Here is a 9,370-nt window from a genome sequence, read left to right on the forward strand (position 1 = left end):
GCATTGAAGGCACTTAAGCCCAGCCCTCCTTTCTATACCCTTACAACTCTATAAATCCCACCCCCTTTAATAAACTGAGGCTCTCAGGTTCAGATCTTTAGGCTTTTCTTCCACTCCCCCCATTGCTCTTTCCACAATATGTGTATCAACGTGTCTTTTTGACTCCTTTCTCATGCTGTCTCTTCTATCCATCCCTCCATTTCTGTTTAACCCTGCTCTAATCCCAGTCTGAGACTCTGTACTTCTCCCAAATGTCCCATAAATTACAGCTAAAGATATAAAGAAAAGTTACAATGATGATCACTTTTTCTATCAAATCAGATGGTGACTCTCATTTGCAAAAAGCATAGTACATGTCCTCCAGATAATGCTGCAAAGGAAATTGGACATACCCATTTTTTAAATCTGAAAACCTTGATTGAATTCAGAGATCTTGGCTCCACAACTTTTTTTTGAAAGTGCCCCTATTTTTGGCATATGTATTCAAGCTACCACCACTGTGGAACCGGAACCAGGAACCTAGACTCATCACTGACCCTGCTGGAGATTCACGCACTGCAGCTGAGAAGGGGCTGCCTGCTACCTCTACCTGTGCTAAAGATAAAACTAACTCTATAGGGGCGCCTGGGGGGCTCAGTCATTAAGCGTCTGCCTTCAGCTCAGGTCAGGATCCCAGGGTCCTGGGATTGAGCCCCACATCGAGCCCTGCATCGGGCTCCCTGCTCCGCGGGAAGCCTGCTTCTCCCTCTCCCACTCCCCCTGCTTGTGTTCCCTCTCTCGCTGTGTCTCTCTCTGTCCAATAAATAGATAAAATCTAAAAAAAACAAAAAACAAAACTAACTCTATACTGTACTAACTCTATGGAGCAGCTGTTTCCGGGGCTGCTGGATCCAAGGTCACTGTTGAGGAACCTGAAGTTATCTCCCACTACCAGAGCCAGAAGCAGAACAGTGTCTCTCTTCTTGCCACCTTCTAATTTTGCTTTAGTACCTCCCCACTGACAGCCATCTGACACCTAACCCTCAAGGGGTTCTAGAAAGCACTTTTGGTCTTTCTGGAAACAGCAGAGCACGGGAAAGAGAGGGGTTGCAATCCAGTACTAGCCAACAAGTACCTGACACACTTACAGATTTTAACAAGAAAAAACAGGTAGGAATGATACCATTTAAGCAAGCTCCTATCTTAATAGCACTGGGTTGATACAAGTATATATAGTTTCAAGAAAAAAAATTTAGAGAACAATACATAGTAAAACAGGCTGTTGACTCTAGTTAGCTTTTAAAGTCTGTTTAGAAAAATACATAAAAGCCAAGTTCATGCTGTATATTGTTAAACCAATCTTCAGAGTTAAAGGGATTTTCTAATGTGGAACTTCACTTCTTAGTGAAATAAGAATTTGAAGCATTTATTATTTATTTATCCACTCAGCATCATTTATGTACCCACTTAACACTTTGATAAGGGAAGGGCTACATGCATTGTTCTAACTTTGGTGGATAATGCACGAGAGCATCATCTGCAGCTTCACAATTGAAAGAGATAGTCTCCTAATAAAGAATTAGAGCATACTATAATGAATGTCGCATAACAGCTGTCTGTACAAAACACAATGGGGGCAGAGAGATGGGTTGAGAGAGAACATTTGAGGGCAGACAAAATAGCATATGCAAAGCCTCAGATGCGTGAAAACAATTGGTATGTTTGGGAAATGCTACCCAAGTGTTTCACAATATCAGTTTTACCTTGTAATTTTCCTGCATCTAAAACCCTACAGTATTGTCCCTTCACTCCAAAAGGAATCCCAAAGTCCTTACAAGGCCCTGCATGATCTGGACCCTGGCTACCACTTAGATCTCACCTTCTCCTACACTGGCTTTCTTGCTTTTCCCTCTGCCCAAAACTCTCCACCCCAGTTATCTGCCTGCCTTACTCCTTCACTTCAGTTAGGTTGCTGCTTAATATCACCTCATCTCATCAAAGAGGCCCTCCATGAACTTCTCACTTTGACTTTTCTTAATGGTATTTATCTCTAGCTGAATTATATACTTAAACTTTTATATTTAAGTATTTATATATATTTATATACTTACATGCTATATTACTTATATATTATTTGCCCCCCACCCCCACATGCACATGGGGGCAAGAACATTGCTTTATTCACTGCTGCACTTCAGCACCTAGAACAGCCAAGTACATAGCTGATAATAATTATTTGCAAAATAAACTAATAAATAACTGAATGAACAACTGAATTGACAGGTAGGAGAAAAAGGTGAAGGCTGGATAGAGTACCCTGGTGGGAAAACAGAATGCAATATGAGGGAATCGGGCTCTGGTATTTGAGGTCCGAGAAGGGCCAGCCAAATGAGTGAATACGTGGGAGGGTGAAAGAGAGCCCCAGTCACTTTTTCCAGGGTCTGAATTTTGCCTACCGTTGGCCCTTTGGCACATCATTTTGGCTTTTAAATCCAATAGGAAATGCTTTTGATATACTTAAGAGACTTGCAAGAAAGAAACTACATCATCACACTTCACACTTAAGCCTTAAAAATAAAATCCAAGATATTTGCTCCCAAATACTGTGGCCAGGCTAAATTATGCTAGAGATAAAAATATCACAGAACTCTGGTTGAACAGCTACCTTGTGAAATCCTATGCCCATCCTCCCTTCCCAATCACTGTCTCCCACAATAATCACAGGGAGATCTCCTAGAGATACATGTAGTGAACAAGTGATCAGTTCCAAAGGGGGGGGGGGAAGGCAGGACAAAAATTAGAATGATGACAAAGCAAGTAAAATTAACACCAGAAAGACAAAAAAACCTTGGAACCCAAGTCAGCCTGGCAAGCCCAAGCAACAGCTCCACTCAAACAGCTGCTGTTCCCTGGTGTGTTTTGAGGGGGATGGAGAGCGCTGTGCCTTTGTCCTTCCCAAAGAACCTCTCCCAAATGACACACTTGCTTAGGCTCCTCTCCAGCCCTCGCCCAACACTCTCTCGTTCCCCCCCTCTGTCTCCCTAACCTTAGTCCAGGCTTGTTTATCCTGGTGCCTTGCCAAGAACAAGATGTAAATTCCACGTAAACAGGAAACAGGACACTGAAGTTCCTCCTTGACCTAAAGAGTTGGCTTCCCTGGCTTAGTTAACAGGAGCACTAGTGCATAGATTTTCTATATTTATTTAAAAACATAAGACATTTAGCAGAGAACGTCAGGGAATCTAGATTGGGAGGCAGGATACCTTCTGCTGCCCTAGAAGGGTTTCATAAATTGGTTGAACAACTTGTCTTGCTAAAATCATTATAATAATGTGCATTATTTATATAGATAAGCACAGATAAAAGTGAAATTAAAACACCATTAATTAATTTCACCATGTTCTGTTTGGTTTTGCTGTGCTTTATAGCTCTTGAGAATGAAAGGCCTGGGGAGGAGAATGAAGAATGAAGAAAGTTTATTAAAAATAATGAATAATTTTTCTGGTTCTAGTGAAAGACTCCAATTCTCTGCCTGCTGCCAAATGAAATGAGGCACACAAGACCAAAGAATTACCCCTATAATTGAGTTGCTAGATTTAGCCAATAAAAATATAGCAAATAAACATTTAAATTTAACTGGACGTTCTATGCCTATCAGTGCCAAAATTACCTTTGTAATGTTACTGCCATACTATGTGGGAGACAGGATACAGCTACAATAAAAAGATTACTTTTGCAGGTCATGGCCACTGTTTGCAATTTATCTATTTAATACTGTTTTCCCAGATGGTCAAATGAGATCGTCTTATAACTTTAAGTTTGGGGACAGATACTTGGCTTCAATCTTTTGGATTACCATACATGTCTTTCTCCTGTGGAAATACAGTTTTGGCTCCTGTGGATATTAAAATGTATAAAATCATCTTTAAAAATAAACTGAGATAAAAATAAGTGATCTTCCATTATCCAAGCTTATTATAGGATCTCTGGGATCCATATGTTGATTCTAAAGATAACTTTCAGAAGCCATATCCATACATAAATTTACACTGGCAACATTTATTTCTTCCTGCTGTAATGCTTTAAAATTCAAATGCAAAGAGACCATCTTTAAATTATCTTGCCTTGTGAGTGATATCCTCTGTTAAGGCCTAAATTTACCTCCAACCCACATAGATCCAGTGCTCACAGAGTTTGCTGCTATGAATTTTAATAGCTGGAATGAAGAATAGTGGCATAGAGCTTTGAGAAATCACTTGTGCTGAAAAAAACAGCCTCACATCAGTTTAGATATCCTTTCTGAACATTTAGTTTCAAAAGAGGGAGATTTACAGAGGAACCAATTGCAGACCCAGACTCAAGAAGAAGTAACAGGCATGAGTCAATATACCTATAGCAAGTAGCCTGTGTTTTGTCACCTGAAATCAAGAATGGCCTTGGGGAAAACTGTGTGGTGCTTCCCAGTAAAGCTGGAGTTAAAGGGAGTGGGGTGGTGTGTCCCTTCGTAAAGAAATTTCAAAATTTATGCTAGTCTCTGTGGAAATAAGTAATAGACATCAGGTGAAAAAGTTAACCATGCAATTTCTAGGTATCAAATGAGAGGTTATTATACCAAAAATGGTAAAAATGGTTTTCTATCCTCATTTACAGTGGAACAGAGGACATAGGCCTTGTCTGTGACATGAGAGAAGTTGGTTAAATGACAGGAATTTCCCAGCAGGGAGGACTTGTAGATTGTGGAAGGGGTTAAGAAGTTAAGCTGTCAGGGTTTCATTAGTGAAAGCATTTTGGAATCTATATTCCAAATGTATTGGTTACTTCTATTTTTTAGAGTGATAAATAGGAAAATGTACTTGATCACTAGCCCAGTGCCTATTGCCAATGCTCTTCCCAGTAACCAATGCATTCCCCAATTAAGGGACAGGTAACAAAAGTTCATCTTCATGGATTATGGGGCATCTGGGTGGCTTCATGGATTATGGGGCACCTGGGTTCATCTTCATGGACTCTTGGGGCACCTGGGTGGCTCAGTTGGTTAAGCATCTGCCTTCACCTCAGGTTATGATCCCAGGATCCTGGAATTGAGCCCCAAATCGGGCTCCCTGCTCTGTGGGGAGCCTGTTTCTCCCTCTCCTGCTCCCCCTGCTTGTGCTCTCTCTCTCTCACTCTCTGTCAAATAAATAAATAAAATCTTTAAAAAAAACATATTAACCCAAAATAAATAGAAACAATAAATTAATAAAAGAGCAGATATCAATGAAGTAGACAGCAAGGAATACAGAAAATCAATTAAAATACCAATAAAGAATGGAGAAAGGATATCCCTTTCAACAAATGGTGCTAGCACAACTAGATATTCATATTTTTAAAAAAAAAAACTTTAACCAATCCCAATCTCACTTAATACACAGAAATTAATTCAGATAAATCAAGGACCTAAATGTAAAGCTAAGACTACAAAGCAAGTAGAAAGAAACAATACCTGCTAAACGTTAGGGAAGGCAAACTCTCCTTAGGACACAAAAGCATTGACCACCAAAGAAATAAATGATTAATTGGACTTTTATAATTTCATAGTAAAAACTGTTATCATGAAAGGACACAACTAATACAATTAAACAGAGAGCCACAGACTGGAAGAAAATATACACCATACATGCATCTGACAAAGGACTTGTATCCAGGATGTATAAAGAACACAACTAAATAATAAGAAAACCTACCCAATTAAAAAATGGGTGAAGCGGCAGGGAGGGAGGGCGTGCGGGTGCGCGCCGCAGGGAGGGCAGTGGGGCGAGGGAGCCTCCTGGGGAGGGTGCGAGCCTGTGGCGGTGAGAGGCGTTCTCTCCACCGCGGAGCAGAGCTCGACGTGCAGGTCGTGGGGCCGCGTCCCTGCCACGTTCCGGTAACAGCAGGCTGAATCATCGGGCTTCCCCGGGCACTTTCCGTTCTTTGGGGCCAGCCCCCCGAGGGTCTCACTAAGCTTTTTCCGTCTGGCACCTGGTGTGAGGGGCGGGACACGCCTCTTCAAGGCCAGGGTCCTCAGCGGGTTTTTCTGATTTTAGGCGGAGTTGGAAGGACACTGTTTTTCTTCCCCACGTGGTCCGGATGTGTGGTTGGTGACCTTGCCCCCAGATGCCGAGGTGCCTGAATCCCTGGCGCAGGCCATTCCTGAGCGGTAGTTGGAGTAGGCTGTGCCTTTTCAAGCAGTATCTATTGACAATGAAGTCGCAGTCTCCAGAATTCCAGTCACTGTTCACGGCAGGATTGAAGAGTCTGACAGAATTATTTGTCAAAGAAAATCATGAATTAAGAATAGCAGGAGGAGCAGTGAGGGATTTATTAAATGGAGTAAAGCCTCAAAGATGTGGATTTTGCTACCACGGCTACCCCTGCTCAAATGAAGGACATGTTTCAGGCTGCGGGTATTCGTATGATAAACAACAAAGGAGAAAAGCATGGAACAATTACTGCCAGGCTTCATGAAGAAAATTTTGAAATTACTACACTGCGGATTGATGTTGTCACTGATGGAAGACATGCTGAGGTAGAATTCACAACTGATTGGCACAAAGATGCTGAATGCAGAGATCTCACTATAAATTCTATGTTTTTAGGGTTTGATGGTACCTTATTTGACTACTTCAGTGGTTATGAAGATTTAAAAAATAAGAAAGTTAGGTTTGTTGGACATGCTAAACAGAGGATACAAGAAGATTATCTTCGAATTTTATGATATTTCCGGTTTTATGGGAGAATTGTAGACAAACCTGGTGACCACGATCCTGAGACTTTGGAAGCAATTGCAGAAAATGCAAAAGGGTTGGCTGGAATATCAGGAGAGAGGATTTGGGTGGAATTGAAAAAAATTCTTGTTGGTAACCATGTAAATCATTTGATTCACCTCCTCTATGATCTTGATGTGGCTCCTTACATGGGCTTACCTACTAGTGCAAGTTTAGAAGAATTTAACAAAGTTAGTAAAAATGCTGATGGTTTTTCACCAAAGCCAATGACTCTCTTGGTCTCATTATTCAAAGTACAGGATGATGTCACAAAATTGGATTTGAGGTTGAAGATTTCAAAAGAAGAGAAGAACCTTGGTATATTCATAGTTAAAAACAGGAAAGATTTAGTTAAAGCAACGGATAGTTCAGAGCCACTGAAACCCTATCAAGACTTCATTATAGATTCTAGGGAATCTGACGCAATGACCCGTGTGTGTGAACTCCTGAAGTACCAGGGAGAGCATGGTCTTCTGCAGCAGATGCAGCAGTGGTGCATTCCTCCATTTCCTGTGAGTGGCCATGACATCAGAAAAGTGGGCATTTCTTCAGGAAAAGAAATTGGGGCTCTGTTGCAGCAGTTGCGAGAACAGTGGAAAAAAAAGCGGCTACCAAATGGAGAAAGACGAACTCCTAAGTTACATAAAGAAGAGCGAAAATTGATGAGAGCTGGCATTAAATAGCAGAAAATTTGGGGTAAGGCTAGGTTTTCTTCTCTCCCTCTCAGTGAGATTTAAGAGACTTGAATGAAAGCCAGCTTGGGGGACCTTCTCAGATCAACAGAGGTCTTTGTGAGTTTCTGGCAGTAAACTCAAGTCTACCTCCTCTTAAATCTCATTTATATCCTTGAACCTTCTGCTGCTTCTGGAATAGTTCCTGCTGTGAATAGTATAGTTGGCTTCCCCTGTCTAGGGTTTAATTTTTTTTTTTTTTTCCGGTGTAGCGCATTACTGATCTTAAAAATGGTAACTATCTTTAAGAAAAAAGTGTTTGTTTGCTATTGAAATAACTACATTATTTTATCAGTCTTTAAGTGTTAGTTCTTACTTGAATTTAACACATTTAAATGAATTTAATTTCAACACAAAATAAACTTATGTTGAAATTAGTTGACAGAATATCCTGTATAAAATTATGAAGACCAGGTATGTCCTGGGTGGCTGGCATTCATACACCTGAAACTTGTTCTAGCAAGCTCTAAGTTTTAGTATGTAGTTGATACCTTCCTTTGTCATAATGATTTCTTTATGCATGCTAAGCCTGAGAAAGACTGGCTTGACAGTTACTCTTGAGCCTTTAATAAACATTCCCTTTGGAATTGGAAAAAAAAAAAAATGGGTGAAGCACTTGAAGAAACACAATCAAACAGAGTGTATAAGAATGATACAATAAGAACATGAAAAGTTGTTCATTAGCCGACAGGGAAATGTAAATTAAAACTACAATAAGATGCCACTTCACATCCAATAAGATGACAAAAAGACCTACACCACTAAATGCTAGTGAGGATTCACAGCAAATACAGTTCTTATACATTGTTGGTGGGAATGCAAAATAATATAACCAATTATGGAAAAAACTGTTTAGCACTTTGTGCTACAGTTGCAGATACACCTACCCTACAACCCAACAATTTCAATTCTAGATATTTCCTCAATAGAAATGAAAGTATATGTCCAGAAAAAGACTTGGTAAAGGAAAGTTCATAGCGACTTATTTATACCAGCCCCCAAAACCTGGCAATAATCCAAATAAAATACCATTCAACAATAAATGTGAACAAATTGCTGATGCATTCAACATCAGTGAATCACAAAAATATTATATTGCACAAAAGAAGCCAGGCACAAAAGAATTCTTTATAAAACTCAAGAACTAGCAATGCTAATCTTTGATGACTGAAGTCAGAATGGTGATTGTCTATGGTGGGTAAGAATGGACTGTATGGGACCACAAAACTACTTTCTGAAGTAATGTAAATGTTCTATAACATATTGGTTATATAGGTATACACATTTTTCAAAATCCACTAAATCATACATATAGGGTCCATGTATTTCACTGTTTACAAGTTTTACCTCAACAATAAAATGGTGCAATAAAAATAAATTCCTTATGTACACTTCACCCATTGCGAATAAAAACCACAACTATAGGTATACTCAGGGACTTAGGATCCTATTTATGAGTCATAGGTTGTCAAATTTATGTCTTGTGTAATATGGCTTTTATTAAAAGAATAACATGACTACTTTTGCTATTTCTTATCATAGCATTTTTATTAGCATATCGATGCTCTTAAAACAAAGTACTATTTTGATTTATCAAATATCCAAGGCTGCTTTCTTTTTCCACACTTGCATACCTGAAGGGATCCTGACCACTACTGTGACATTTTGGCTTCCATAGTAGGTTTTCCCCTAACGGTTATTTACAAGTGGTTTAAAAGGCAGATTGAGATAAGTTCAGTCGAATAATAATGTAATTTAAAAGCTGGAAAAAACAGCAAACATTAAATTCATCCTAAAGATAGTTAATATCTCTGGAATTTTCTCCAAAGAAAATAATCACAAAAATATATTGTTACTATAAAAAAGCTGGGGTGG

General features: G+C 39.5%; 1 pseudogene; it reads left to right on the forward strand.

The window, feature by feature from the left end:
• Nucleotides 1-6,086: 6,086 nt before the first annotated feature.
• Nucleotides 6,087-8,099, forward strand: LOC118529126 (CCA tRNA nucleotidyltransferase 1, mitochondrial pseudogene; annotated as a pseudogene).
• Nucleotides 8,100-9,370: the final 1,271 nt, after the last annotated feature.

This window comes from Halichoerus grypus, chromosome 12 (assembly GCF_964656455.1).
Source record: "Halichoerus grypus chromosome 12, mHalGry1.hap1.1, whole genome shotgun sequence".
NCBI lineage: Eukaryota > Metazoa > Chordata > Mammalia > Carnivora > Phocidae > Halichoerus > Halichoerus grypus.